This window comes from Vombatus ursinus, unplaced genomic scaffold (genome assembly GCF_900497805.2).
Source record: "Vombatus ursinus unplaced genomic scaffold, bare-nosed wombat genome assembly UNPS02015089.1, whole genome shotgun sequence".
NCBI classification, from domain to species: domain Eukaryota; kingdom Metazoa; phylum Chordata; class Mammalia; order Diprotodontia; family Vombatidae; genus Vombatus; species Vombatus ursinus.
Genome location: NW_020954867.1, coordinates 2,199,653 through 2,210,211, shown reverse-complemented (window position 1 = coordinate 2,210,211; position 10,559 = coordinate 2,199,653). Strand labels below are relative to the sequence as shown.

At 34.4% G+C, this 10,559-nt stretch overlaps 1 pseudogene; it reads right to left on the bottom strand.

Moving 5' to 3' along the window:
• Nucleotides 1-939: 939 nt before the first annotated feature.
• On the bottom strand, nucleotides 940-3,619 carry LOC114031151 (annotated as a pseudogene).
• Nucleotides 3,620-10,559: the final 6,940 nt, after the last annotated feature.

Here is a 10,559-nt window from a genome sequence, read left to right as displayed (position 1 = left end):
TTGGTTTCTTTCTTCCACTATCTTCACTTTACATTTGCTCCAATACATTTTCCAGTGCTTCTCAGTATTCTTCAGAGTCATTATTTCTTTTTTTAAGTTTTTTTATTAATTTATTTTGATTTATCAATAATCACTTCCATATGCTTTTGAGTTTAAAATTTTTCTCCCCCTTTCTCCCCACCACCCTCCCCAAGACAGCGCATCATCTGATACAGGCTATACATTTACATTCATATTAAATGTATTTTCACATTAGTGATGTTGTAAGTAGAAACTAAAACCAATAGGAGGAACCATCAGAAAGAGGAAACAAACCTCAACAGAAGAGAAAAAGATTAGCAATTCGGCTTCCATAGTTCTTTCCTTGGGTGTGGATAGCATTTTCCAACACAAGAGCTCTGGAGATGTCTTAGATCCTTGTATTGCCAGGAAGGGTTAAGTTTATCAATATTAGTCATCATGCAACATGGCTGTTACTGTGTTACAACATTCTCTTGGTTCTATTCACTTCACTCAGCATCAGACCATACAAGTCTTTGCAGGTTTTTCTGAAGTCAGCCTATTCATCATTTCTTATAGCACAATAGTATTCCATCACATTCATGTTCCACAACTTGCTCAGCCATTCCCCAATTGATGGGCATCCTCTTAACTTCCAATTCTTTGCCACCACAAAAAGAGCTGCTATGAATATTTTTGTACATATAGGTCCTTTTCTCATCACAATGTCACCTCTTAAGCAGTACTGAATAAAAGGAAGGCCTTGGAACTTTGCAGAAATCAATAACCATATTTTTCATTAATATCAGTCCTGCTGTCACTACTCTGGCCTTCAGGTGGTACCCATGCATAGTATTCTGAATCATCTTCTGGATACTGAGAAGAAAGCATTTGTGGCAGTCTGCTTAGACCCTTTCTTTAGTACTTCTTTGCTCTGCTTTATGCTATTGTTTGGGTCTGAAGACTCCCCTTGGACCAAGGCCATTTCCTTACCCTCTGAGCATCCTTTATTCTGCTCTTGTTAGCTAGGCTGAGTTGGAACCCTTTTACATGTCTGGTGAAACCAGTTTGTTCCAACTTGAAAAACCTGGAGTTGGACAAGTTTCTTGCATTGCTTCCTTCTGACTGCATCTCCATCTTAATAAGTCCATGATCCATTGATCCTTCTTTTCACTCTTCTTCTACCTCTTCCTCTTCTTCAGGCTCATCTTTCAATCTCATTAAACTTGGATGGAGTGCTGGAAACAGGGTGCAATTTCCCTACTGTTCCAGGTTTTAATTTAAATTTGCTTCCTCCTTTCATGGAACCAAATAGAGGCAATATTAGCTTTTTAGTCTTGTTTTCCAAATTTTCAGTCTGGTTTTCAGTCTTTTTAAGTTCTGCTGTCTCTGTTGTTTCACAAGTTTAATCATCCCTTTAAGTCTCTGCTGTTTTTTCTTCAACTCAGTGTTTCTTAAATGACGTGCCCCCCTCCCCAGATATACCATCTAATGTGTTCCCAGATTTGATTTCTGTCATGAAGCATCAAAAGAATTCTGAGGTATAGGCTCTGAAAAGTCTTTGCCTGAGACCTTCAGCTTCTCTGAAATCTCAGCAAATTCTTTCTCTACATTATTTAACTTCCCAATCAGTGAATCATAGGTCTCTAGTTTACCATCAATTGTTCCAAATTTCTTCATCCTGTTAAGATGCTTCTGCTCAACCAAGCCAGTTGATCAAGGAGTGTGTCATCATCGCTGTCATAATAATCTTCATCCTCCCAGTCCTTAGCTTTTCTTTTTTTTAGACACTGCCTCCTGATACAGCAAACCCAAGGATTCAAACATCTAACAGACTTCCAGGGAGCACTGGACCATTGCTTCCTTTTACTTTAGTAAGTGAACAGCTTCAGCCACCAACTGTTTTCCTACAGAAATATCCACAGGCTACCTAACTCTGTAAAGCCAAGTGGTATGTCCCTCTTCATCATATCGATATTCTAATTCTCCTTCTCCTTCAAAAAACCCTTGCAGGGCTTTTCTGGGGATCCTTTATAGACAATCTCTCACATTCCTGCTGAAATTCTTCTCCATCTTCTCCCACTCCCCAAGTACACTCCATTTTGACATCTTGATTACTAGTACTTCTCTTCTGTGGCATCTGTTTCTTCTGCATATGAATCTTCACCCAACATCTTTGTCTCTGATTTTATCTCCTTCTGCTTGTGCAAAGCTTTCAAATGATTTAGAGTTAGCTAGGATTCTACTTCTTTATTATCTTCTGGTTCCTGAAAGGCAAGAGCCAGATGACACCTCCTAAGCTGAGAACTTGGACCACGTGTACTGGGTTGCTGTTGAGGGTGACACTCAGACCTTGTTCACGAAGGTGGGATTCAGGTCGTATTGGTAGACGCTGGTCCCCCACGCTGATGCGTCAGCACTTCTTGGAAGCGGGACAATGAAGGGTGCTCCAGGCTCACACGGCAAGGCAGGTGCCTGAACATGCAGCTGCTCAGGCCCTCCAGGCTGTGGCTGCCAAGGGTGATCCCGTCCTTCCAGTGTCTCCAGGATGTAGGGGTCGGGGTAGGGGTGAGGTTGCACAGCTGCTATATCCTCAGCACCAGCAGCAGCTTCTTCTTGGCTGGTGCTCTGAGTCAAGCCTCCCCCTAGACTGGCTATGGCAAAATGATCTTACTGAGGTCCTTCCAGGGTATGGTCCCACGGCGCCCAGGGAGGCCGATTGGAACTGAATAGGCGCTCAGTAAATGCTTGTTGAATTGTTACAAAGTGGAAAAAAAATGTAGTATTGGAAAAGGGAGAGTTTTGTAGGAAACACTGACAAGGATAATAGAATAGTGTATCAAACATTTCATTAAATACAATGGATTTCTCCAAACATCTAAAGAGCAATTATTTTAAATAGAAAGTTAATGTAATATGATGTTGAAGCAATTAATAACAACGATGAGGGATGATGTTAATAATAATGATACCTAACATTTATGTAAGGTTTGCAAAGTGCTTTACATTTATTATCTTCAAGGCAGTATCATATAATGGAAAGACAACCAAAAATCAAAAGACCTGGATTTTAATTGTCCTTGTTCTATCACTTATTGATTGTGTGATAGAACAAAGTACTTAAACATTCTGAGTCTTAGTTTCCATTAGCCTTAAAATGAAGAGTTGTTGCCATATGAACACCAATGATCATCCTAGGAAAAAATTCTATGATTCTGTACAGGCAAATTTTCATTTTTTTTTTTGTATCACTAAAAGAAGGGATAGGAAAGAATTTAATGTTTAGAATTCTTTTCTCTGAAATAATACCATTTATTTGTGATCTTACACATAGAAATACAGAACTATTTTCTGAGATGAGCAAAGGTAATGAGCTTATGAGATAACAAATCAGCTTTATTTCCTTTTAATTATGCTCACCTAAGTTGTCTTCCACAGTAGTGCCTAATATCTACCTTTTGCTCTGTAATGTACTTCTGGGACAATAGCAAATGAACATTGGTTTCATCTGTGGTGAATTTGTTGATTATGAGGTTTATCAAATAAATCAGTGCCCTGGAACCTTAGGTTGAAGTATCCTTAGATTCTTACCTGCTGTAGAAGTGGATTTTTCTACCATTTTTACTTGAACAAGGATGCTTCAGGTGAACAGAGCCAGAAAATATTAGAAGATCTGTTCATAAATCTGTTTAGTCAAGTAGCAATAAAAATTTGTTCAATGTTCTGCTATAAAAAAAGAGTATTCATGTTTTAATTTTGTGAAATTGTACAAAGTTCTATACTTAGGGATCTTTTAACAATTGTCCTAACACCTCATACAAGAATGCTTGGATCAAAGCTGCCTTAGAAAACTTAAAATGTTTTTCATCATAAGCTACTTTTCTGAATTCTCTAAAAGTTATTGACTTTTAAATTACTGTATAATTTGATCCTGATTGAAATTATGATTTCTGAAGAAAATTAAACTGTAATTTGTTATAAGTAGATCAGGTCTTGATCCACCTTTAAGGAAAAAAAATCAGTAACTCAAATGACAGAAATGATCATTTTTCTTTTTTCCTTTAGTCAGGTATGACATTATGTCATGCAGAATGGAAAAATATACTTTAATTCTATTTCAGAACTATATATAGATGAAGTTAATAGAACACAGTCACACAACAATACATAAAAAAATATTCAGAAAGATAAAGCAAGAGAAAGGCAGCTTCCCAAAGATAACAAGAGAAATGCTAATTTTATAGCCACAAATACTCAGTTTTGTATTTGAGGTTTCAAAGACTTTGCACATAATTTTAAATAGTTTTCTTAAAAATGTCATTTTCCCCTCACTTCCCAGCCCCAACATACTAATGAAATCAGCATCTTGAAATACCAGTCCTATAATTTAGAGACCTAATATCTCTAGTGTTTTGAGCCTTTGAGAATTAAACCAGCTAGATCCTACTTAAGAAGGACAATATTGTATATTGAATAGAGTGCTGACTTTGAAGTCAGGAAAACTAGGCTTGATATCTTGTTTCTCTCGCTAACTATGACCACTGCCCAATTACTTAATTTCTCAATACCCTAGGCAACTAAGACTCCATCTGTGGAGTTTCCACACCAGCAGTTCCCTAGACAAATTAAATCACAGGTCTGAAAAAGTTAAGGGGATATAAACATCATGAAGAAAGAAACAGCAACAAACTTTGAGTTCATCAAATACAATTTGTTGATTTTTGCAAAGAAAATGGGGCCCAATAAAATTAAATGACTTACTATGGGTCACAATGAGACTTAGTGGCTAGAATTTTGGTCTCCTGATCCTTAGAATGAGCTCTTTTTAGCACACCACAAAATCTACAATTATTGTGATAAAAATTTGACATTATTTGCATTAGAACCTTTGCATCCAGAAGAATCAGAGCACACTCTAGATTATGTAGTCACAATGTTTTTTTCTTTTTTCATTTGTTTCATAAATAAAAAAAAAATGTTCCTATATAAACTTAGTTCTTGACCAGATTTCTCTAATCAAAATGTTGTTAAATCAATCACAGAAATAATCCTAAAGTTCCTGGTGGTAGGAGAAAGTATTATTTGGAAATTTTTATCACTATTTTTATTTGGTTAATTCAAAATAATTAACAAGTTAGGTTATATGCAATGATCTACCAACATCTTCCTTACCTCCAAGAAAAAAAGAATAAATTTTGGCTTATCTTTGCTTTTAGACAAAACAAAATAACTAGCTTACCCCTACTTAATGGAATGTAGTGCAAAGCTAATAATAAAGGAAATATGAGGAAACAAATTTGATATTTCCTTTGACTTCCAAAATAATGTAGATGGTGATCACATTTCTATAGAGAAATGTCCAGTTCCCAAAATACTTCCATCACAACACTGCTATGTGGGAGGGTGGGCAAATAGTGTTATTCTCAATTTACAAATGAGACCACTTGGCTCAAGGAGTTTAAATGACTTGCCCATAATTACACGCCTAGTAGATCACAGGGCCAAGGACTCAAATGCAAATCTATTGGTTCTAAATCCAGTGTTGTTTTCATTGTACTCTTCAATCTCTCAAACACTTATGAAATGTCTACCATGTGAATAATTACAATGTACCAGGGAACCAAGTAAAGGGAATAGAGTAAAGGGAGCATTCTATCCAAACTCTTCCAATAATTCCCTCTAAACAACTTTAAAATAATGTGTCAAATCAAATTTCAATGTGTCATTTTAAAACTAACAGAAGTTCAGGATGAAAAAAAATAGCATAGAACAACTTAAGAGGTCAGAATGAGTGGTTTGTGGCACTGGGTTGGGGGCTAGCCTGGAGTGCAGCACAATAGCAACACCAACTATGGGTCTTGTTGGAAATACTGATGGAAGGAGCAACAGTACTAGGAACTTTCACTTCCCAGAGATGGTAAGGGGGTCGAACACCTGTTCTGAAAGAAATTGCAGGGGTTAGCAGTGGGCATAGGACTATATGCCATTTGGCAACTCCATTGGGCAGTTCCAAGGTGCCATCCAAGGACAGAGAGGAGTGTTTGTTGTTTCAAGGGAGTAGAGACTCTTGTTCTGTGGTCTCAGGTCCAGGGAAGAAAGGAGTGCTTATGTCAAGAGTTATCATTCTGGGTTGCATTTCCAGGGCAGAGAGGATCACTTGTGATCCCAAAGGGGTAGGGGCACTACTTCCAGGCTGAAGTTATAGGGAGAAGAGGAGTTAAGGTCCCAAGAGAGCAAGAACTCTACCTGTGTAAAGACCAGAATGAAGGGAGCAGTGTCCACACATCTGCTCAGATTATACCATATTGGAAACAATGAAAACTTACAGGTCTGCAGAACTGCTATGAAAAAAGTAAGGCAAAACACCCTGAAGTTTGAGACAATGACCTCCCCTGGCAAGGTGAACAGAGCTTGTCTGTTTTTTTTCTTTTAAAATTATCTTAAGTTGTTATTGGTGTATTTTGGATTTTTTATTACATTACCATAACTTCCCCCTGCATTCTTTCCACTCCCCCTTCCAGAGAAATATCTGAAATAACAAATATTTTTAAATAAATTTTTCCCAATTTTTAGTAAAGACAATTTTTGATATTCAATTAAAAAAATAGAGTTCTGCATTTCCTTCCTTCCTTCTTTTCCTCCCCACTCCCTAAGAGACTAAGCAGATTAATGTAGGTTATGTATATGCAATCTGTAAGAAGTATTTCCTTAGTAGTCATGTTATAAGAGAAGAAATAGATCAAAAGAAGAAAGAATAAAAACAAAAAAAAGTGAAAATAGTATGTTTCAATCTGCATTCAGATACTTTCAAATCTTTCTTTAGGTTTGGATGGCATTTTTCATTATGAGTCTTGGGATTATCTTGTATCATGGTATTGCTGAGAAGTGATAAGTTATTAATAGCTGATCATCATACAAGACTGCTGTTACTGTGGACAAGGTTTTCCTGGTTCTGCTCACTTCACTTTGCATCAGTTCATGTAAGTCATTCCCGGTTTTTCTGAAATCAGCCTGACCATCATTTCTTATATAACAATAGTATACCATTATTATCATGTACCGCAATCTATTTAGCCAGTTCCCAATTGATGGATATCCCATCAATTTTCAATTCTTTGCTACCACAAAAAAAGCTGCTATAAATATTTTTGTACAGATAGGTCATTTTCCCTTTTTATGATCTCTCTGGGCTATAGACCTAGTTGTGGTATTGTTGGATCAAAAGATATACATGGTTTGATTGCCCTTTGTTCATAGCTCCAAATTGGTCTCCAGAATGGTTGGATCAGTTACCACTCTATCAACAATGCATTAGTATCTCAATTTTCCCACATCCCCTCCAACATTTATCATTTTCCTTATCTGTAATATTAGTCAACCTCATAGGTATGAGGTGGTTCCTTAGAGTTGTATTAATGTACATTTCTCTAATGAGTAGTTATTTAGAGCATTTTATATGACTATCAATAGCTTTGATTTCTTCATCTACAAACTGCATGTTCATATCTTTGACCATTTATCAATTGAAGAATGAATTTTATTTTTATAAATTTGTCTAAGTTCTCCATATATTTGAGAAATGAGGCTTTTATCAGAGACACTTTATGTAAAAAAGTTTTTCCATCATTCTATTTCCTTTTAATCTATGGTTTTGTTTGTATAAAATATTTTAAATTTAATATAATTAAAATTATTCCTTTTATATCTTGTAATGATCTCTATTTCTTGTTAGGTCATAAATTCTTCCCTTCTCCATAGATCTGATGGGTAAGTATTCCTTGCTCTCCTAATTTGCTTATGATATCACCCTTTATGTTTAAATCATGTATCCATTTTGGCCTTATCTTGGTATATGTTGTAGGATGGTCGTCTATTCCTAGTTTCTCCCACATTTTTCAGTTTCTTCAGCACTTTTTGTCAAATAGTGAATTCTTGTCCCAAAAGCTGAGGTCTTTGGGTTTATCAAACTCTAGATCATTATGATCATTTACTACTTTGTTTTATGTACCTAATCTATTTCATTGATTGACCACTCTCTTTCTTACTCAGCACCAGATTGTTTGATGATTACTACTTTATAATACAGTTTGAGATCTAGTACAACTAGGCCACCTTCATTCACTTTTTTATTCATTATTTCTCTAGACATTCTTAACCTTTTGTTTTTCCAGATGAATTTTGTTATTTTTTTTTGTAACTGTATAAAACATTTTTTTTTTTTAGTTTGACTGGTATGGCACTGAATAAGTAAATTAATTTAGGTAGAATGTTATTTTAAGTATATTGGCTTGACCTACCCATGAACAATTGATATATTCCCAAATGTTTAGATCTGATTTCCTTTGTGTGAAAAGTGTTTTGTAATTGTGTTCATATGATTCATATGAATCTGGGTTTTGTCTTGGCAAGTAGACTCCCAAATATTTTTTTTTATTGCCACAGTTATTTTAAATGGAATTTCTCTATCTCCTGATGATGGGCTTTGTTTGTAATATATGGAAATGCTGATGATTTATGTATGTTTATTTTGTAACCTGTAATTTTACTAAAGTTAATTATTTCAACTAGTTATTAGTTGATTCTCTAGGATTCTCTAAGTATATCATTGTATCATCTGCAAAGAGTGATTATATTGTTTCTTCATTATCTATTCTTATTTCTTCAATTTCTTTTTCCTTTTCTTATTTCTATAGTTAACATTTTTAATACATTATTGAATAATGATGGTGATAATTGGCATCCTTGCTTTACCCCTGATCTTGATGGGAAGGCTTATCACTTGTCCCAATTACATATGCTTATTGCTAATGGTTTTAGATAAATATTATTTATCATTTCAAGGAAAGCTCCACTTATTCCTATACTCTGTGCTGTTTGTAATAGGGAAGTGTACTCTATTTTGTCAAACTTATATAGTTTTGTTATTCACATGTTCAAATATGCTGATAGTTTTCCTAATATTTAAAAAGCCCTGCATTACTACTATAAATCCTATCTAGTCACAGTATATGATCCTTGTGATATATTGCTATAATTTCTTTGCTAGTATTTTAATTTTAAAATTTGCATCAATATTCATTAGGAAAATTGGTGCATAGTCTTTTTTATCTATTTTAGCTCTTCCTGGGTTAAGCATCAACACCATATTTGTGTCATAAAAGGAATTTGGTAAGACTCCTTCACCTACTTTTTTCAAATAGTTCATATAATATTGGGATTAATTGTTTTTTAAATGTTTTGTAGAATTTACTTGTGAATCCACCTGACCCTGGGGATTTTTTTCTTAGTGAATTCATTGATGGCTTCTTCAATTTCTTTTTTTTAAGATGAGGTTATTTATTTATTCTGTTTCCTCTTCTGCTAATCTGAACAATTTCTATTTTTGTAAATATTCATCCATTTCAACTAGGTTGTCAGATTTATGGGCATATTATTTGTCAAAAAAGTTCCTAATAATTATTTTAATTTCCTCTTAATTGGTGATTAATTTACCCCTTTCATTTTTGATATTGGTAAATTTGGTTTTCTGCTTTCCTTTTTTTAAATCAAATTGAGCACTGGTTTATCTATTTTGTTGCATTTTTTAAAAAATGAAACCAGCTTCTAGTTTTATTTATTAATTCAATTGTGTTATTTCAATTTTATTAATTTCTCCTTTGATTTTCAGGATTTCTAATTTGGTATTTAATTGCAGATTTTTAATTTGTGCTTTTTCTATTCTTTTTAGTTGCACACCCAATTTATTAATCTGCACTTTATTTTATTGATTTAAAAGTTTAAGGACATAAAATTTCCCCATGTACTGCTTTGCATCCTATAATTTTTGGTATGTTATATCACTGTTGTCATTCTCTCTCTTTTTTAAAGCATTATTTATTGTTTCTATCACTTGTTCTCCAGAGGTTTATCATATCTAACTTTTCTAAAATTCTATTCACTTCCTTAAGTTACTTCTTGTTTATTTTGTGGATAGATTTATTTAATTCTGTTAGGGAAAAATTGAGGTACTCCACTAATATAGTTATGCTATCTATTTCCTCCTGTAACTCATATAACTTCTTTAAAATTTTGGATGCCAAGCTATTTGGTCATTATGTTTAGTACTGATATTACTTCATTGTCTGTGGTATCTTTTGGCAAGATGTAGCTTCTTTCCTTATCTCTTTTAATTAGACCTGTATTTGCTTTGCTTTGTCTGAGATAATGATTTCTATCCCTGCTTTTTTTTAACTTTAGTTGAAGCATAATAGATTATGCTCCAGCCCCTTATCTTTACTCTGCATGTGTCTCTCTGCTTTGTGTGTTTCTTGTAAACAATATATTGTAAGATTTTTTCTAATCCACTCTCCTATCTGTTTCAATTTTATGGGCAAATTCATCCCATTCCCATTCCCAGTTATGATTACCAAATGACTATTTCCTTCAAAATTTTCTTCTTCTTCTTCTTCTTCTTCTTCTTCTTCTTCTTCTTCTTCTTCTTCTTCTTCTTCTTCTTCTTCTTCTTCTTCTTCTTCTTCTTCTTCTTCTTCTTCTTCTTCTTCTTCTTCTTCTTCTTCTTC